Source organism: Protopterus annectens, chromosome 1.part2, assembly GCF_019279795.1.
Source record: "Protopterus annectens isolate FY-2018-M chromosome 1.part2, PAN1.0, whole genome shotgun sequence".
In the NCBI taxonomy this organism is placed as follows: domain Eukaryota; kingdom Metazoa; phylum Chordata; order Ceratodontiformes; family Protopteridae; genus Protopterus; species Protopterus annectens.
The window spans coordinates 331,232,320-331,255,061 of record NC_056727.1 but is presented as its reverse complement, the minus strand read 5'-3'; positions in this window follow the sequence as shown (position 1 = coordinate 331,255,061).

The window sequence follows — 22,742 nt, the reverse complement described above, 5'->3', positions numbered from 1 at the left end:
CATCTAAAAAGAAAACATCATTCTTTACCCATTCCATTTAAGGCATGCTAATTGTTCTTCTCATAAAGAGAAGAAAGTGTTACAAGTGTAGAGGACTTAGCAGAGGTAAGGACAGTAGTGGCCACCACAGTAGGGGTTACTCTCAAACTTCCAAAAACGAAAACTCATCCCATCCCATCATAAACATGTCTGAAATGAGTATTAACATTCAAAGTCCCAAACAGCACTACTGTTAGCATCTGGTGTTAATGCCAACAATTTAGGTAACATCTCCTATGTACTTTAAATAAATGTGAGTAAGCAACCACTGAACCTTAAATACAGATAGGTGAAACTTCTCAATTTGCATTCACAGTTGGCAGGGACAAAAGAGCTGATTCTTGACTATACTATGTTATATGTGCCTATTGCCAGCCTGTATCAGGACAGATGGCATCTACATTGTAAAACAACTGTCACTGGTATATCTGATGGACCCAAGGGGCACTGAAGTTTGACTCTGTGGAGATGAAACAAGCACCAGTCCAGGACCACACACTTAAGATGGTTGCAGGTTATATAGATGATATTTGGGGTCATCAACAGAGATACTGGATATTGCCACTAGCCCCCATTTTAGACACTTATGCAACCTCCCTGTTTTATGAACAGTCAGTGTTAGCTCTGCTTATCACATCTCAGTGACATAGCTTGTCCTCCTGGCAGAAGTCCCATGTCCACCACAGCTAGAGCAACAATAATGCAGCAAGCAAATGGATTGGAATCAAATATCACTGCCACTGCATTAATGCTTTTCTTTTTCTTTGAGAAAGAGATAGAAAAGACACCTAGGCATTGCATGGCTTACATGCAAACTAAGGAGAAGAAAAATATATTGGAGCTGCACAAGTTACAAGCTGTTGAGATAATCTATTTTCTCAGAGAAAGTTCACCATTTCAAAGTGGTTCAGTTTTTAATTTGACATGCAGTGTGCCAAGGGACCTGTGTCCCTCTAGATACATGGCTTTATAGTAATATCGCTGCAAATATCAGAGAAAATTATATTTAGTTATCTGCCTATCTGTCTTATCTAATCTATTTATCTATTTACTTACTTACTTATTTGAATTTGTTTACTGGGGAATTCTGACTGGGTGTGATAACCTTTTTCAGCAGAGATCCGAGGAGAAAAGCTTTGTGAATAAACAACAACAGTAGATACCAGGGGGTTGTTTTTTGCAACAGTGTAACAGAAGCAATTGTAATGAGTTTTAATATCTGATACTGGTGACTTAATTTCACTGAAAGCTGTTCCTTTTTGATTAGTTTCCCCAAGGTTGGCAGGTGCCTTTCAGCACATTTACTCTGTTGTGTTAGCACAGTGCCAGAAGTTAAAATCAGTGCAGAAAGATGGCACATGATGTCACAGTATTTATGCAACAAAAAAGTAAGAATGTCAGCACAGATAAACACCACAATTTGCAATGCTTAACTATTCCATGTTGACTAAAATTAGCATGCTGCTTTCAATGCAGATAGACTGCAAAATATATAGATTTGGCAAGTTGGCATAATAGTTAAGGCCTTTATCTTCCAAGACACAATGTGTGGGGTTTGACTCTCACATAAGATAATTGGCTAGGCTTAAAATGGTCCACAAGGGCAATTAGCTGAGTACTAATCTATGAACCTATTTAAAATGCCCTACCCTACATTTTTAATTAGGATAGAAAAGAAAGCAGATTAATTAATGAAACAGAAAGGAGGATTAAACAGGGAGTATGTGAGATAAAAGGGGGTTAGAAGAGCTATGAGGCAGAATATAGTTGAAGGAATCAAGAGAATTTATGCTACAAGGATACTACAGAGTAAGAAATGAATTACAAGTCCCATAAGACTAGATGTAAAACATGCTGTTGAAAGAAACTGGTCAGTAAAAATGTTTGTGAAATGGCAAGGCCTCACAGGTTGCTATGTATTATGAGGTCACGGCGGTGAGGAGGTGGAGATGTAAACGCTTTACAGCTTACCTCAGAGTACACCAGGTATAGATAGGTAGGAAAAGAGAGAAAGGTTAAAAAGGTCGATATTGCAGCCCTCCATGCAGTGTCTTTAGTTGTCAGAATGAATAGCTAACTAAAGGAAAGGGAAATATTTGTTAGAGCTGACCATAGCACAAAGTATTTGGCCACTTAGTAAAGAGAGAGGTTTTTGTTAGTTTCAGAAATAACATGCACAGTAAAGGAAAAAACAGCTGATAGTATCAAAATGCCACCAGTAGAAAGGCAACTGGGGATGCACAAGCCAGTGCATTTCTTTGTGCCAGTCCCAAGCCCGGATAAATGGGGAGGGTTGCATCAGGAAGGGCATCCGGCGTAAAACTTCGCCAAAACATTTCATACAGCCACCAAGGAAAATGTTTATACCAGATTGGTCGAGGCCCGGGTTAACAACGACTGTCACCAGTACTGTTAGCCTACAGGGTGCTGGCGGAAATTGGGCTACTGTTGGCCGAAGGAGGAGAAGAGGCAGAAGACATGGCCGAAGGCAGGAGGAGAGGAGAAAGGCTAGGACTGTGGTAGTGAGGGTCAGAACTTTGAATGTTGGCAGTATGACTGGTATAGGGAGAGAGCTAGCTGATATGATGGACAGAAGGAAGGTTGGTATATTGTGTGTGCAAGAGACCAGATGGAAGGGGAGTAAGGCTAGGTGTATCAGAGGTGGGTTCAAATTGTTTTATCATGGTGTGGATGGGAGGAGAAATGGCGTAGGAGTTATTCTGAAGGAACAGTATGCTGAGAGTGTTTTGGAGGTGAAAAGAGTGTTGGATAGAGTGATGTTTATGAAGCTGGAAATTGATGGTGTAATGATGAATGTTCTTAGTGTGTATGCTCCACAAGTTGGGTGTGCAATGGATGAGAAAGAAAAATTTTGGAGTGAATTGGATGAAGTGGTGATGACTGTACCCAAGGGTGAGAGAGTGGTGATTGGAGCAGATTTTAATGGGCATGTTGGTGAAGGGAACAGAGGGGATGAGGAAGTGATGAGTAGGTATGGTGTTAAACAAAGAAATGCAGAAGGTCAGATGGTAGTGGATCTTGCGAAAAGTATGGACATGGCTGTGGTGAATACGTATTTTAACAAGAGGGAGGGAATAGGGTGACATACAAGAGTGGAGGAAGATGCACACAGGTGGATTATATCTTATGTAGGAGGGCCAGTTTGAAGGAGATTGGAGACTGTAAAGTGGTGACCGGAGAAAGTGTCGTTAGGCAGCATAGGATAGTGGTTTGTAGGATGATGTTGGTTATCAAGAAGAGGAGGAGGAGTGTGAGGGCAACACCAAGGATCAAGTGGTGGAAACTGAAAAAAGGGTAATTGTGAGGTGGAGTTCAGGGATGAGTTAAGGCAGGCACTGGGTGGCAGTGAAGAGTTACTAAACAGCTGGGTAATTACAACAGAGCTAGTAAGGGAGATGGCTAGAAAGGTGCTTGGTATCACATCTGGACAGAGGAAGGATGACAAGGAGACATGATTGTGGAATGAGGAAGTACAGGAGAGTTTACAGAGAAAGAGGTTGGCAAAGAAGAAGTGGGATTGTCAGAGAGATGAAGAAAGTAGACAGGAGTATAAGGAGATGAGGTGCATGGCAAAGAGAGAGGTGGCGAAGGCTAAGGATAACGCATATGAAGAGTTGTATGAAAGGTTATACACTAAGGAGGGAGAAAAGGACCTGTACCGATTGGCAAGACAGAGGGACCGAGCTAGGAAAGATGTGCAGCAGGTAAAGGTGATAAAGGATAATGAGGGAAACATACTCACAAGCGAGGAGAGTGTGTTGAGGAGATGGAAAGAGTACGTTGAGGGGTTGATGAATGAAGAGAATGAGAGGGAGAGAAGGTTGGATGATGTAGGGATAGTAAATCATGAAGTACAATGGATTAGCAAGGAGGAAGTAAGGATAGCTATGAAGAGAATGAAGAATGGAAAGGCTGTTGGCTCAGATGACATACCTGTGGAAGCATGGAGGCATTTAGGTGAAATGGCAGTGGGGTTTTTAACCAGATTGTTTAATGAAATCTTGGAAAATGAGAGAATGCCTGAGGAATGGAGAAAAAGTGTTTTGGTACCGATTTTTAAGAATAAGGGTGATGTGCAGAGCTGTAGTAACTACAGAGGGATAAAAATGATCAGTCACAGCATGAAGTTATGGGAAAGATTAGTGGAAGCAAGGTTAAGAAGGGACGTGATGATTAGTGATCAGCAGTATGGTTTCATGCCAAGAAAGAGCACTACAGATATGATCTTTGCTCTGAGAGTGTTGATGGAGAAGTACAGAGAATGTCGGAAGGAGTTGCATTGTGTTTTTGTAGACTTAGAGAAAGCATATGACAGGGTGCCTAGAGAGGAGTTGTGGTATTGTATGAGGAAGTCAGGAGTGTCAGAAAAGTATGTAAGAGTAGTACAGGATATGTACGAGGGTAGTGTGACAGCGGTGAGGTCTGCGGTGGGAGTGACGGATGCGTTTAAGGTGGAGGTGGGGTTACATCAAGGATCAGCTCTGAGCCCTTTCTTATTTGCAATGGTGATGGACAGGTTGACAGACGAGATCAGACAGGAGTCCCCGTGGACTATGATGTTTGCAGATGACATTGTGATCTGTAGTGAGAGTAGGGAACAGGTGGAGGAGACCCTGGAGAGATGGAGATATGCTCTAGAGAGAAGAGGAATGAAGGTCAGCAGGACTAAGACAGAATATATGTGTGTGACTGACAGGGAGGATAGAGGAATGGTGAGGATGCAAGCAGTAGAGGTGGCAAAGGTGGATGAGTTTAAATACTTGGGGTCAATAGTTTAGAGTAACGGTGAGTGTGGAAGAGAGGTGAAGAAGAGAGTACAGGCAGGATGTAGTGGGTGGAGAAGAGTGTCAGGAGTGATTTGTGACAGATGAGTACCTGTAAGAGTGAAAGGGAAGGTCTACAAGAGGGTAGTGAGACCAGCTATGTTATATGGGTTGGAGACAGTGGCATTGACAAAAAGGCAGGAGTTTGAGCTGGATGTGGCAGAATTAAAGATGCTAAGATTTGCACTGGGTGTGACGAGGGTGGACAGGATTAGGAATAAGTATATTAGAGGGTCAGCCCAGGTTGGAAGGTTTGGAAACAAAGCCAGAGAGGCACGATTATGTTGGTTTGGACATGTGCTGAGGAGGGATGCTGAGTATATTGGGAAAAAGATGCTAAGGATGAAGCTACCAGGTAACAGGAAAAGGGGAAGGCCTAAGATAAGGTTTGTGGATGTGGTGAGAGAGGACATGCAGGTGGTTGGTGTGACAGAGCAAGATGCAGAGGACAGGAAGAAATGGAAACAGGTGATCTGCTGTGGCGACCCCTAATGGGAACAGCCGAAAGAAGAAGAAAGGCAACAGAGTAGTGCATTCAGAACAGAGTAAGGGTAGGGATAGGGGGATTTCAGTTTAGTTTGTGTTACCATGAAAAAAGTGAGCGAGAACACACACACACAATTCTGCAGTTCTTTAAACAGTCATGTGACAAGCATTGATACTGGTTGAAAAATATGCAGTTATTCTTCCATGTTAGTGGAGCACTCAAAGTTGAAATGGGGGCCAGGTGAGGAAGATGATGCATGTTGTTACAGCAACATACTGAACTATTCAAATAAGTGGTTGCCCTGTTGCTTCCATTGGCATTCAGATTTTCTTCTTGGATGACTTAGAAATGAAGTGAAGAAAAAGCAAAGGGATGTGAAGAAAAATAATTTAGTGGCTTACATAATTATGGCAGAAATTGCATTTTACTTATTAGTGAAGAAAGGAATCACCTTATGCATAGAATGAAGAAATCTGGTGTACTGCTGGTACAGCCAAGTGTAATGTAAGATGGTAGTTGGGAATTGTTTTTCAAATGCTCTAACTATTTATGTGCAGTATTTTAGCATATAAATGCTTTTCATTTCTGTAAAATGTAGTCCAGTTATGTGAACTCTGCATACACAGAAGATTCCAGAAAGTTCAAATGCATAGAGATCCAGCAAGCCCAACTGATTGTGTATTATGTTCATGTATTTAGAAATGGCAGTGGGTAAGGAAGCCTGGATATGTTAGAGTCTTGGACTGTAGTGATATCATTTCTGTTCTTCTTTCTTTTTTTTTCTTATTTCGCTGCTAATTGGTAAGGTGAACTGTTTCTTGCACCCTTTTCAACTAAGTCCCAGAAGCTACAGATAATATCTTAGAATTACCATTTACAACGTTAAAGAATGAATGCAGTAATATCTATGCAAACATTTACAATACAAGTACAGTGAATGCAATTTAAGGGAAGAAGTTCACTTAATTTTACATTGCATTTTAAGGTTTTAAAAATTCATGCGGGGAGGATTAATTGTATAGCTCAGATTAACATTCTGTTTTATCCTTATCAGTACAGCAATGAAGAAGAATTTCTAAGTTTTCCCAACACTAAATAACTTAATGAAAATCCAGTTAGTATATTAAAGAATTTCTTTAGTGCCTGCCAAGTGGTGCAAATGAACATTTGTTAGAATATTTGCATTTCAACTCCACGGAGGACCAATGCCATGTGGTCTGAGGATGTCTTGCAGAGCACTGCCATTCTCCTTTTACTACTGCCACATGCTGTTGCAGATAAGACTGTGCAGTACTCTGCAACAGCTTTAAATGTTCCACGTGTGGCAAGTGTGGTACTGCGGTTTCACTTTCTGTGCCATTGATTATCTTTCATCTCTTAATGATATCAGTCTGGACATTTACGTTCAACGTTGTAACAAAATCTCCCTACCAATCTTCTCAACTAGTCCACTCGGACAGCGTAACTTATTTTTTAATCCCGTCTATCTCTTTACTGCCTGATTCTATCACTTTGTGTAATACATTTAGCACAAAACATTTGACATGCATCTTGCTTATTATACTCCTGCAATTGCATTACTTTAAAAGCACTTAATTAAACTCGGTGTGACTAAACTATGCACAAGTAAGTGAACCATTTGATATCTAGTAACTATATAGTAAATGAGTAGCTCCTCATGATGACTTGTTAGGCTACACTAGCAGTAATACCTTATAAACTACTGTGCAGATATACCTCAGGAACTCTAACACCAACCTAGAGAGCAATCACACTGTCTTTCTGAGTTATTGTTTAAGACCAGCAGACATCTAGCCACTCCTTTTCCCTCTCTCTGCCTTCATATCATGAGTCTGTGTGTCTGACCCAGTATGATGGAACCTAACATATCTGTTTTTCCCTGATATCTATTAGACATCCTTCCATTCAATAATACTGTTGCAACAGGTCAAGAACTGAAGGCAGTTTACTTACTCAGGTGTCAACATCAGGGAGTTAACAGTGTAGAACAATAATATTAACTTTTGAATTCATGCGTACCTTCTTTTATATCCTTACATGAAAATGTCATGTACCACGCATCTCACATTTTCCAAGATTTCACTTCCATAATGCATCTATCAAGCATCATATATAACTCAGAAATAAGCACAATTAGGGAAGTATTTGTGGAGCAGATACATGTTAAGCATATCCCACGATCATTTAATTTCCCTGTTGTAGGTTTTCATCTTTGACAATTTGTCTCAAGTTAAATCCATGTCACTGCAGAGTATGGCTTCGGCTGACAGGCCATCCGTTCCTGAAAAATTACTGCACTGCCTGAGGAATATAATTTGTGAATAATCATACTTTACGGTATAAGGATTTTATATGCTGCAGCATTGGGCAATGGCTATACTGGGAGTGTCTGATGGGTGATACAGATGGATATGGGTAGTGCAGGTATTAGTTTTAGACACATTAAAAAGTCAAGCTAGGTGGAATATCAGAACATTAATAGTTATAGCAGCAGGGATTTAAAATTTGTTCTCATTAACACTTTCTCTATGGTTCGGGTAAATTAATAGTACCTTGACTTAGGCACCTATTTAAGGCAGATTCACAGACAGTACAAATCAGTAAAATCAGACAGGTTCCAGTGTTCTCAGTTCAGGGGAGTCTGGATGGTTTTCCTGAGAAGAAAGATACACCAAGACTGATGCAAATGGCTACAAGAAGGGGCAGTCTTCACTTTATGGTGATGTGCAACTGACAGTAGGAGATCTGGTAAATGGAGTGCTGGGTCATGTGTTTCTGAAAGGAATGTTGAGACAGACACATTGTTTAATTCATCCAAAGGCTGAATGATGTGCTCCACGAAGGAGTCGTGGGACAGAGATGCTACCTTTCTGTTCATAAATATATCACCTTAGAGACTTTTCATTTAATAAAGACTTTGGTTTGCATACATTAGTATTTACTAGAGATTCTCTTTGATTGTTTAAAATATCTATTTTGCTCAAAGAGTTAAATGGTGTATCAATATATTGTTTCCTTTATGTCTGAGATTCATAAGTGTGCTAAATGTAAGGCATACTCTTTTGGAAAGCTACCCCCCCCCCCCACGAGTATATCCTTTTACAGCTGTTTTAAAGGCATATAATAAGAAAGCCAGAAATGCATGGTAGTAGGAGACCTGGCATGAGAATCTGTAGGTTAATCTAATTATGTCAGTGTTCATTGGCAATTACCACTCAGCAGTGGGAGGTGTGGTGTGTGAGAGTGCAACCTATCCCACCATTCATATAATTTACCATTAAAGTTTACCAGGTCAACACCGGGTGAAGGAAACGTGCATAGATTTACTTTAATTTACTTTCTGTTTTTTCTTTTTCCAAGGTTAGACCTTGCAGAACAGACTTGTAATTCTGCCAGTCTGTGTGACTGTAACAAAGAATAGTAAATTGAAACTCCAAACTCCAGAACTAAACCAAACCAAAACCACAGCCACCAGACAGGAGGGTCGACCAAAAGAATTTAATCCACAAATATACAAACAAGTAAGCACTTTTGTCCTGTGTAAAGATTTCTTCAGACATATTAAATCATCATGACAGTTTAAATAGTCTCTGAAAACCACGACTACAAAAGCCATTAAAATAATTAAAAAATACACTAAATAATCAATACTTACATAAAATAAAAAAATCAATATAATATTATATTAAAACCATAATTATTTGTCATAGGCCTTCATTAAAAAAAATACTTGTACATAGTACTTCATTTAGACCTGGTAAAACTGAAGCATTTAAAAAAATCTGCCACCATAACTCCCTTTGTTCCAAGATAATTGACCAAGGGCCACCCCTAGAATGTTGCTCAATTTGTTCCAATATACAAAACACAAAACTATGTTCCTCATTAGCAGCCACATGCTTAAAAAGTGCATTAGTGAGCTTCTGTATTTTTATATCATAGCAATGCTCATAAATGCGCTGTCTTAATTTACGCTCCATTTTCCCATATAATATTCCAGGCACGATTTACATAAAGCAATATAAACAACACCCTTAGTCTGACAACTGTAGTTTCCCCTAGGCTAGATAATTCTATTATTAACTGAAATTTCTTCAGCTTCCCAAATCATGTGGCATTTAGTACATGCTCTACATTTCGTCATTCTACCAAAACTACTCTTCATATTATGTGACATACTATCAAAATAATTCTTAAATGATTTACCTTATTTATATACAATCTTGGGGTATGGACCAAGTTTTTCATATACTTATGTATGACTAGATAACAGCTGCCAATTCTTAATAGTTATAGCAGCTATTTGATCTCTATCAGCATTATATGTCATGATGAAGTGTGAACGCCAAGGATCTATCACATTATCACCATGTTTAAAGGGTAATTTGGAAAAGGGCTGGCCATTCATAGGACATCCTGCTGCTACAAGTACCAAGGTATTCAAATCTGTGACTTGTTGAGTTAAACCCAACAATGAGACATAAACCCCGGTACCCCTTTTCATAACTACTTCAGCCATAATATTAATTACCAGATGCTCCGGATACCCTCTCTTGAGGAACATATATTTGAAATTATTGTAATCCTCATGAAACTCATCTCTCAAAGACATCATTCAAGCCACCCTCACCATCTGGCCCTTAACCACGGCACATTTTTGATGATAAGGATTGTGACAAAACGAAATGCTGCCAGCCCAGCTAGATGGAAGTTTGTAAATAATTATATGTCACTTTAAAATATTAGTATGATTTATATATAAATGTGACACTGCCAGCACAGTTATCTGGAAATCTGTAAATAATCATATGTCATTTGTGAATATTAATATGATCCATAGGCTTGTCTTAAAAATGTAGGAGAACTGTATGTTATGTGGATATTAAACTACTGGTGCAGAAGTGTGTGTTGAACTGTAAGGTATGTACTGAGCTTCAAGAATGCAACCACAGTGTACCCTACTGGAAAAGAAAAGAAATGTATATAAACTATATTAATGGTAGAAATTGGAATATACAGAGTTAACTTGCAAAATTTCAAGAAGAAAAGTTAAAAGTGGTTTACGATGTGCTATAAAAAGTTAGTTTCAGTGCAGCAGGCAGACACAATGTCTAGAGCTATGGGTTTTCCTATTGTCTTGAAACAGAAATAATTACCAGGTTTCAAATGTAAAGTATTTTTTATTGCTCTGTTACTTCCTAACAGTTTCCCATCTGAGTACTTTTGACACAGAGATGTTGGTTTCTGTTAGCCTGGGAACTGAAGGCAGGTGACAAAGAGTGATGCCATCCAGCTGACCCACCAGTAATGTTTTGATATTAATTTGAGAACTCTCTCAGAGTCTGGGCATTTTGTATCTTGTCCTGGATCTAGAAACATCCATTCAGAATTTCTTATCGGCATTTGCCTTACTCTGTAAGTAAGTTATTTAGGGCAGAGTATCTTTTAGATATAGGAATATAGTAAATATTAGTTTAGATGTTTTCTGTATTTATTTGAGACTGTCCTGCAATGTTGGTTTTAAATATTTCCTGTGATTCTGAACTCTGTAGTGACTGCATTGAGTTATTTAATATTGTCTTGTTCTTTTATTATTTCTTATTAAATGTATTTAAACATTTTAATTGTGTCTGGTTTGTTTAGAGATATTTAAGCTCATAGAGTACTTGAATATGTATTTGGTGACACTGTACAGGCCACTCTTAAATAGCCTTGCTAGTCTTGGTAACACTTACCATTTGGATAATAGTAATATTACACAGTAAGATTGGTCACCCTTTGGAAAGGGCCTTAAAGTAGCTGATAAGGGATTCTGGTGGCAGTGCTAACTACTTTATGGTCTAGGCAGAAGGGGTCATAGCTAGTAAACCTGTGCCAGCCTTTCCCAGGTGTGTGTTTGTGTATAAATCAAATCTTAAAGTGTGTGTGTGTGTGTGTGTGTGTGTGTGTGTGTGTGTGTGTGTGTGTGTGTGTGTGTGTGTGTGTGTCAGCTACTTGGGCAGGGACACAAAGCACTGGTTGGACAGAGAGAGTGCTGGGAGGACTTGGCTTGAAACCCTGGCTAAGGACTCAACTTTATAGCTGTGCCAGTGGGGAGTCTTATTGAGGATCTGGACAGAGAGGGAGAAACCAGCACTTATTTTCATAGGTGGGTGAATGGATGTCAGATCTCCACTTTTAAAGGGCTGGCAGCCCTTTTGGTGAGGAAACAAGCCCTTAACACTTTGCCTGAGGACATGAGAATCTTGTTAGCTGATAGACAATGCAATACTGTAGATGAGTTGGGGAAGAAGGGAGACCTATACCTAGCAAGCAGGGCATCACTGCACAGGAAAGGGATGCCAAATGTTGCTCATGGGTCTAGAGGAACCCATGGTGGGCAGCCCAGACCACTCCAACAGAGTCCACCAGTAGCAGGGGAATCCACTAGTCCAGGTACATGTCCAGGATCAAAGGTTAAATGTTTTAAATGCAACCAGTGGGGCCATGTAGCATATAAATGTCCACGGAGGCAAGATGGGGAACAACAGATGGGAGAGCCAGTAAGTGGGAGTGACAAAATACCAACAGTAGGTTGTCTCGAGACAACAAGGGTGTCAAACTACCACCCTGCATATGTCCTGATAGGGAATAATTTTGATAATGAAGTAACATGTGTGCATGCAGTGACATGCAGTCAGGTTTGGAGACAAGCATGTGAGTCTGGTAGCCTGGGAAGATCCAGACAGACTGCACACTTGCAGGCAGGACTGGTGAGGTGGTTACTTTGGGGAGGGAGCTACCCTATAGCAGTGAGGCTGAAGGTGAGCCACAGCTGCTTGTGGGCACTGATGTTCCCTTGGACAGAGTGACTGCAAAGGCAGAGGTGAGTAGTAGTACCCAGGCTGACAGTGAGGCACCGCTGTCAGAGAATGCCAGACTTCCTGTGGAAGGGGAGCTGGAATGGGTTACAAAGAGAGAGTTCAGACAGGCTCAACTCTCAGAACCTACATTACAAGGCCTGAGGGAGGTAGCTAGTGAGGCACCTGATTCTCAAGGTAAGGGTGAATCTGTATACTGGGACAAAGGTTTACTATATAGAGAGTGGACCCCTGAGGGAAGGCTAGAGGGTGAGAAAATCCAGCGGTTGGTAGTGCCCAGAGCCTACTGTCTGACACTTCTAGCCACAGCCCATGATATTCCCTTTGCAGGTCATATGGGCATAAAACAGATGAAGAGACATATTATGCAGAACTTTTATTGGCCTGGAATTTCCAGAGATGTAACAGGGTACTGCAAGACCTGTGAGCAGTGCCAAAAAGTAGGCAAGGCTGGAGACAAGGTGAAAGCTCCTTTGATGCCTTTGGCCGTGATTGAGGAGCCATTTCAGAGGGTAGCTATGGATATTGTGGGGCCTCTGAGTACCCCAAGTTCTCCAGGGAAAATGTATATCCTAGTGGTAGTGGATCATGTTATCAGATACTCTGAGACAGTGGCTTTATCCTCCATTGAGGTAGAAAACGTGGCAAATGCTTTGTTAGAGATTTTCAGCAGGGTAGGTTTTCCAAAAGAAATACTGACAGAGATGCCAATTTCTTGATAGACCTGCTGGCTTGTCTGTGGAAGTGCTGTGGGGTGAAGCACCTAAAGACCCCCCCTATCATTCCACACTGATGGTCTTGTTGAGAGGTTAAACTCTACACTCAAGACAATGCTACAGCATTTGCAAACCAGTTCAAAAGGTAGTAGAACAAATATTTACCCCACTTGTTGTTTGCTTAGAGAGAGGTGTCCCAGGAATCCACAGTTTTTCCCCCTTTGAGTTTCTGTATGGGTACAGGGTGAGGGGGCCTCTAGATTTGATTTGAAATGAATGGGAAGGTGAATGGGAATCTCACAAGGAGTCTGTTGAGGCATATATCCTAAACCTCAGGACAAGGCTCAAGACCTATCCCAGGCTTGGCCCAGGGGAACCTGGCAGAAGCCCAATAGCATAAAAAGGTCTGGTATGACAGGAATTCTTGAGTTAGAGAGTATGCTGTAGGGCAGCAGGTAATGGTTCTCATTCCTGTCAGAAACAACAAGCTGCAGGCAGTGTGGGAGCGCCCCTACAAGGTGGTAAGGAAGGTCAGTGATGTTAACTACATGGTAGAACTGCTAGGCAGGAGGCAAGTGCAGAAAGTGTTAACACGATGAAACCTAACCATGACAAGGAGACTCTTGTGCTAAGTATTCACAGTACAAGGCAGGAGGAGTCTGAGCAGGATCTATGGCAACAGGGAGCCAACCAGGAAAATCCCAGATTACTTCACTATGGTGCAGCCCAGGGTTGCAGGCATATGAAGGGAGAGTGCAGCATGGTACTGGGGTCAGCAATGCCAAGGCAGCTAGAATATGAAGACAGGGAATGGGGTAAGGTATTCTCAGATAGGCTCAACCCTCTCAAGCAATGTTTCTCAAGGGTCACTTGAAAAACTAGCTTGAGTTCTCATGGGAAGAAGTGTGACAAACTGAAATGCTGCCAGCCCAGCTTCCTGGAATTTTGTAAATAATTATATGTCACATAAAATATTAATATGGTTTATATAGAAATGTGACACTGCCAACCCAGCTATCTGAAATTTTATAAATAATCATGTCATTTGTGAATATTATATGATCCATAGGCTTGTCTTACAAATGTAAGAGAACTATATGTTATGTGGATATTAAACTACTGGTGCAGAAGTGTGTGTTGAACTGTATGTTATGTGCTGAGGTTCAGAATGCAACCACAGTGTACCCTATTGTAAAAGAACAGAAATGTATATAAACTATATTAATGGTGGAAGGTGGAACATACAGAGTTAACTTGCAAAACCTCAAGAAAATAAGTTAAAAGTGTTTTACAATGTGCTATAAAAAGTTAGTTTCAGTGCAGGAAGCAGATACAATGTCTAGAGGTATGGCTACAAGAAGGGGCAGTCTTCACTTTATGGTGATGTGCAACTGACAGTATTGTCTTGAAACATAAATAATTACTAGGTTTCAAATGTAAGGTGTTTTTTATTGCTCTGTTACTTCCTAACAGTTGCACACCTGAGAACTAAGTATTTTTCACAAAGAGATCTTGGTTTCTGTTAGCCTGGGAACTGAAGGCAGATGACAAAGAGTGATGCCATCCAGCTGATCCAGCAGTAATGTTTTGATATTAATTTGGGAACTCTCTCAGAGTCTGGGCATTTTGTATCTTTTCTTTGATCTAGAAACATCCATTCAGACTTCTCATCTGCATTTGCCTTGCTCTGTAAGTTATTTAGGGCAGAATATCTTTTAGATATAGATAGGAATATAGTAAGGATTAGTTTAGATGTTTTCTGTATTTATTTGAGACTGTCCTGCAATGTTGTTTTAAAATATTCCTGTGATTCTGAACTCTGTAGTCACTATGTTGAGTTACTGAATATTGTCTTGTTCTTTTATTATTTCTTAGTAAATATATTTAAACTTTAATTGTGGCTGGTTTGTTTAGAGATATTTAAGCTCTTAGAATACTTGCATATGTATTGGGTAACACTGTACAGGCCACTTTTAAATAGCCTTGCAAGTCTTGGTAACACTTACCATATTGGATAATAGTAATATTACACAGTAAGATTGGTCACCCTTTGGGAAGGGCCTTAAAGTAGCTGATAAAGGGTTCTGGTGGCAGTGCTAAATACCTTATGGTCTGGGCAGAAGGGGGTATAGCTAGCAAACCTGTGCCAGCCTTTCTCAGGTGTGCATTTGTGTATAAATCAAATCTCAAAGTGTGTGTGTGTGTGTGTGTGTGTGTGTGTGTGTGTGTGTGTGTGTGTGTGTGTGTGTGTGTGTGTGTGTGTGTGTGTGTCAGCTACTTGGGCAGGGACATGAAGTACTGGTTGGACAGAGAGAGTGCTGGAAAGACTTGGATTGGAACCCTGGCTAAGGACTCAACTCTAGAGCTGTGCCAGTGGGGATTCTTATTGGGGATCTGGAGAGAGAGAAGGAGAAACCAGCCCCAGACTGACTGTGATCTCTGTGTGCTCTTAAGGGAAATTGTAGTTTACTGTGTGTGTACTTGTCATCCTCCTGATGTGCACCTCCCTCACTGGTGGTAGTGGTGAGGATTGAGGTTCCTTGATTACTGGGTCAGTGCAGGAGCATCACAAGGATGACTACTACTAAAATGTAATAAACTATTGGAATAAGATGGATTCCTGTAAATCCTGGATGAAAGTGAATGTGTGGTAGAATGTACTGTAAGGAGAACATCAAGATAGTTGATAGACCCATAGCCCTTGTATGCGTAAACTGCAAAAAACTAGTAGTATCATTAATATAGCATATAAAATCATCAATCAACTGAGTTGGACCCACCCATATAACAAACAAATCATCAAGGTATCTAGTATATAAGTGTACATATTGAAAGAAAGGGCTATCAAATAAAAAATTACTCTCCCACGCTGCCATGACAATATTGGCAAATAATGGGCCACAGGTAGCGCCCATAGCCACTCCAGAAACCTGTTTAAAAAATTGTCCCTGAAAATAAATATAATTGGCATCCAACACCAGCTCCATACGAGTAATTAATGTGTTGAGTAAATTCTGGTCAAGCCTAAAATAAAATGACAAATATTCCTCAAACCATTGTTGTCCTGTAGTGTGTGGTATACTATTAAATACATCTTTAACATCTTTAGTTATGAAAATAGGATCTACATTCATATCTATCCTATTACATCTTGTCAAGAAATCCCAAGAGTCTCTACAAAGATGAGGGATAGCCATCACATAGTCCTTAAGTAATCAACGGTTTCTGGTTATACCATAAGATTTAGAATTACTAGCATCCACTATAGGTCTGAGGGGGTGATCTTGGAAATTCGTATATATTTTTGACACTGCAAATATGTTAGGAGTACGTGGAAATGCAGTATTTTATATATATATATATATATATACTGTTCAGAGGTTACTTGCACCTGCATAAGCATATCATACAGTACTACATCAGCACAAATGGTATGCAATATTAACCTCATTTCAAGAAGCCTCAACATAAGAATCATCACATAAAATACTCAAGACCCACTGTTCATAATTAAGTTGGTCCATGATAACTAAACCTCCCCCTTTGTTGGGTTGCATTATTCTTAAATTAGTGTATGCTGTAAAGTCTTTTAATAGTGCCCGCTGAGCTTGATCCATGTTATAACTCAAGTTGCTCATTTGACACTTTTTTATTATTTGTCTGATGTCTAGCTCACAAACCCTTTGAAAAAACTCTAAAGCAGGGTGTAAATTGGGGTTTATAACACTTGGAACCTGAAGTCTTGTCCTATAGAACATTTGGTCAGATTCATCAAATAAGAAAGTCAAATTCAAATTACGTGTGAAAAGTTTCAACTCTGCTATTGCTTTGAGTATATCAACACCCTTAATAGGGACAAAAGAGTATCCCCTGCTAAACAGCTCAGCATGTTCAGTTGTAAAATTAAAAGTATTATAATTATAAATATAAAAGTCTTGCAAACTGTCAGAAATAATATTAACAGTACCTGTATGCTGTAAACCATCTAATGAGAATGGCGCTTCTGCCTTGATCTGTGAGAACTCTTCCTCTGTTGGAAATGCTCTCTGTGACTGGAGTTCTGATAAGGAATTTGCCCTTTCTGTCTTTTGTTCTGAAGGTACTCTGACCTCCTTAATTCTGTATGATCTAAAGGGTCTTCTTCATCATCAGAAAGTTGTTGAACACACTGATGTGAGGCACCATTCCCTTCATCATTGTTAAACACATTATTATCATGCTGTTGCTGCCCTCCTGGTGGTACAAGGCAAGCCATGCCCATAACATAATCTGATTGGTCTCTTTTTAATTTCTTAAGATTTTCACAGGAGTATGATACTAGAGGTTTTATCTATCTCAGAGAACACTAGTTGGTACGTGAGTTATAATATGGATCAAGCTAAGTGGGCACTATTAAAAGACTTTACAGCATACACTAATTTAAGAGTAATGCAACCCGACAAAGGGGGAGACTTAGTTATCATGGACCAACTTAATTATGAACAGTGGGTCTTGAGTATTTTATGTGATGATCCTTATGTTGAGGCTTCTTGAAATGAGGTTAATATTGCATATCATTGCGTTGATGTAGTACTGTATAATATGCTTATGCAGGGCCAAATAACCTCTGAACAGTACAGATATATGTATACTGAATTTCCACGTATTCCTAATATATTCAGAGTGCCGAAAATACTATAATGGATTCTAGTAATTCTAAAATGCATGGTATAACTAGAACCATTGATTTTTTTACTTAAGGGCTATGTGATGGCTAACCCTCATCTTTGTAGAGACTCTTGGGATTTCTGGACAAGATGTAATAGAATAGATTTGAATTTGGATCCTATTTTCATAACTAAAGATGTTAAAGATGTATTCAGTTGTATACCACACAGTAAAGGACAACAACAGTTTGAGGAATATTTGTCATTTCATTTTAGGCTTGACCAGATACTTTTATGGAGCTGGTGCTGGATACCAATTAAATTTATTTTCAGTGCCAATTTTTTAAACAGGTTTCTGCAATGGCTATGGGCACTGCCCATAGCCCATTATTTGACAATATTGTCATGGCAGCATGGGAGAGCAAATGTTTATCTGATAGTCCTTTCTTTCAATATGTACACTTATATAACAGATACCTTGATGACTTGTTTGTTGCATGTGTGGGTCCAACTCAGTTGATAGATGATTTTATATGCTATATTAATGATTATACAATGACCCCCCATTAATATTCCAAAACGTGCACGCTGATTGGTCAGTGTGCCTGTTGTAAATCTGACTTATACTAATGAAAAAAGGTCCGGTCGCCGAGACTTTTTCCATTAGCATAAGTCTTTACTTTTTTGTGTTAGGCAGCAACAGAGAATGGAAAAGATCCATTGCTGTAATCTCACTATGTTAAATGAGTTTAACATAGCGACATATCTTAACAAAAAAGCAACGGAGATCTTCCTTTCTCCGTTGCTTTTTTGTAAAGATATCTTGCTGTGTTAAACTCGTTTAACATAGTGAGACAGCTTTAAAAAAGGGAACGGAGATCTTCCTTTCTCCATTGCTTTTTTTAAAGTTATCTTGCTATGTTAAACTCGTTTAACATAGCGAGACAACTTTAAAAAATCAATGGAGATCTTCCTTTCTCCACTGCTTCCACACACAGCTCTGATGTACTGTGTACGCATACGCATGCCCAGTACATCAGAACTGCTCCAGGATACCGGACAGCTGTGGAAGGGCAGCACGGAGGCATTATACAATGCCATTATTTAACAAAAGTAAGAATTTTTTTTCTTAAATAATGTCATCGTATAATAGCAATAACCCACTTCTGGGTGTGGGTAATGCCGGATTTACCCACAGTTGTCTTTGTTTGGCCACTCGGGCTTTGCCCTCATGACCAAACCACACCAACCGTGGTTAAATGCAGGATTACCCACACCCAGACATGCGTTATTGCTTAATACTACTACTTTTTTGCAGTTTATGCATACAATGGGGTATGGGCCTATCAACTATCTTGCTGTTCTCCTTACAGTACATTCTACCACGCATTCTCTTTCATCAGGATTTACAGGAAGCCATTCTATTCCAATAGTTTATTACATTTTAGTAGTAGTCACCCTTACCATCAAAAACTGGACATGGCTAAGGGCCAGATGGTGAGGGCGGCTCAAATGGTGTCTTTGGGAAATTAGTTTCATGAGAAATGCAATAATTTGAAATATATGTTTCTCAGGAGAGGGTATCCAGAACATCTGGTAATTAACATTATGGATGAAGTAGTTAGGAAAAGGGGTATCGGGGTTTATGTCCAGTTGTTGGGTTTATCTAAACAAGTCACAGATTTGAATACCTTGGTACTTGTAGCAGCAGGATGTCCTATGAAAGGGCAGCCTTTTTCCAATTTACCCTCTAAACAAGCTGATAATATGACAGATCCTTGCCGTTTACACTTCATCACAACATATAATGCTGATAGTGATCAAATAGCTGCTATAACTATTAAGAATTGGCAGCTGTTATCTAGTCTTACACAAGTATATGAAAAACGTGGTCCATACCCCAAGATTGTATATGAATGGGGTAAATCATTTAAGAATTATTTTGATGGTATGTCACATAATGCGAAGAGTAGTTTTGGAAGAATGACGAACTGTGGGGCATGTACTCAGTACCACATGATTTGGGAAGCTGAAGAAATTTCAGTTAATAATAGAATTATCTAGCCTAGGGGAAACTTCAATTGTCAGACTAAGGGTGTTGTTTATATTGCTTTATGTAATCATACCCGGGATATTATGTGGGCAAAACGGAGCATAAATTAAGACAGCGCATTTATGAGCATTGCTATGATATAAAAATACAGAAGCTCACTAATGCACTTTTTAAGCATGTGGCTGCTAATGAGGAACATAATTTTGAGTTTTGTATATTGGAATAAGCTGAGCAATATTCTAGGGGTGGCCCTTGATTAATTAGTTTGGAATAAAGGGAGTTATGGTGGCATATTTTTAAATGCTTCAGTTTTACTAGGTCTAAATGAGGTAGTAAGTATAAGGAGTTTGTTAAAAATGAAGGCCTACAACAAATAATTCTAGTTTTAATATACTATTATACTGATTTTTATTTTATGTAAGTATTGATTTAGTGTATTTTTAAATTATTATAATGGCTTTTGCAGTCACGTGATTTGCAGAGAGTATTTAAACTGTCATGTGACAATTTAATATGTCTGAAGAAATCTTTACACATAACGAAAGCCCTTACTTGTTTGTATACAAAGAATTGTAACCCTATGCCCAGTCATCAGTGTGAGGCCTGATAAAAGAAACAGAAAGTGAGACTATACATTTAACTCTTGGTTCTGCTAACATTTGAAGTCAAGTGTAAGCTGCTTCTGTCGGTAACAGTATGGTTACAGTTAGCCATTTACTAAGTACCTTGACAGCAGCTGATTGTTTCAAAGCTGTACAGCATAAGAGAAGTTGATTTAACTCACCAAACTTTAAGTAAAAAATATATTTTATTTCCATTTGTGCCTTTATTTCAATTCCTACTGGAAAAAGCTTACCAGTTTGTGTTTACTGCAATAAAATATTTTTAAAGACTACTGTGCTTGCTGTCTGTATATACAACAACTGCTGGTGGGCAGCCAACTTTCTAATCACCAGTTTCATCTCTCTCTGCTATAAACATGAAGCTGATTCCTCACAACCAACAAAGCAATTGAACTGCTCATGTATTTGTCTTGCACAGATAATTTGAGAAGTTAAGTAATGAGTATAGTGGAGCACTTACTACAATCTATTACTACTGCTACCAAAGGAAAGTTGAGCTAAGTCCATCACCCAGCCAAGGTCTGCACCTCCATTAAAACCTGGGAAGATAACCTCAAAACACACCTTGAAACATTTCAGAGAATTGTCATTCAAGAAGGACGGGACCAGTCCATCAGGACCCACAATTTAGTAACACAGCTTACAGGGAAATACTCTCTTTGTTTACACTCATTCCTGTTGTAGAGTGTAGGGATCTTGATAAGGTCAAGAAAAGTATATTGACTAGGAAAAGCTTATTTCCAAGACCCATAAGTGATTCTTTACCAGATCCAAAGTGGCAATAATCCAGGTATTTCACATAAAATACACAGCAACATTTTGGTTAGATCTGGAGGTTTTCAATAGTAAAGAGATCATTCTAGAAATCTTGGTGATAGCTACATTTAAGAGGGAATTACCAAATGCTGTCAAATGTTGGGTGTGTAAGGCTGACTCTTAAGATGCAGATAGTTTTGTGATCTAGATAGAAAGGGTATTAAATTATGAAAGCATCCTAAGGGAGACAACCAATAAACTGACTGACAAAGATGGAAGAAAGACAAAGGAGACTTTGTCATCCATTCTACATTTTAAAAGTGTGTGATGGAGGTTTATTGCAAAACACTGTAGGTGGGCAAGTTAGAACCCCCCAATCAAGCAACTAAAGATATGGGGGGGTGGTGAGATGATATAATTGAACTGGGTGACTACTTTGTTGGAAGAGACTGCCTATTGCTATTGTACCATAATAAAGCTAATTAAATGCACAGTTAGAGTGGATGGGCATGAACTACATGAGGCTTAAAGATTCTGGTAGCAGAATCACCTTGGTGAAGTTCCACTATCTGTGTAAGGAAAAGGGCTATGCCTCAATTTCAACAGAAGTAATAAGCATTCCTAGAGAAAACAGGCAATAGCCAATTTCACAAAATGAAACTCAAACCCAGTTCATAAAAATTCTTCACATGATACTGGTGGTACTTTATCTCTCCCATGATGTGACCACAGAGAGGGACTGTTTTCTTCAAAAACCTATGGAGAGAGTGGTGGAGGGGCAACAATAAAGATCCTGGTACTCTCCAACTACAGGGGCTGGAATGATATTCCTGTAACCTTAAAATACACACGTGCCCATACCACCCCAGAGGAAATGGTTACTAGGGATTGTGTACAGTCCACAGTTAATGTAGAAGGCTGCAGAAAGACCACAGTCTGCAAGAATTCATTGAGAGGGGGAAAAATCTCAGTAGAAGTAAGGAAAGGCAGATAAATAAGGAAGAGTCAGTGTCCCAGCTACCCCAGATTGGAGAAACTGCACAGGATGAGTTATGAAAGAAAGAAGAGCCTCAAACTCTTGAAACAAAAGGAGAAGCCAGAGAAAGCTTATGTATTTATTTATGCATGCATGTATATACTGTTTGTAAGTATGCATATATGTATATATGTATGCATGCATGCATGTATTTGTTAAGAACACTGATCCATATGGACCATTTTCAGGCACAGCCCAGGGTTAAATTTTGCAAAACAAAACAGCAGTAGATAAACATATTACAACAAAGGAGTACAGCTATGATGAGTCAGTTCTGCTCAATATACAGTCCAAAGATCATAATAATTTGTTGATTATCACATGCTGAATTGCAGCAAATAATAGCTAAAACAAAGATATGCAGCAACAGCAGCATTAAATATGCAGAATATGGAGTGTATTAATACATTAAGGAAGTAACAGTGTTTATTTGATATTTCCTTTGGCAAAGCATTCATATTTGCCAATCTTAAACAGCTAAACTTTAATTTCTTTACTAAATTTGGGGAAGGAGATGTTGTCAGTCATGTATCTGGGAAGGGATTCCAAGATTCTGAGGACCTCAATAGAGAGTGAGTGTTCAGTCAGCTTAAGTCCGGCATATCGTGGGATGAGGTTGGGATGAAGGTAGAGAGAGGCCCAATGTTGTATATTGGCTGTT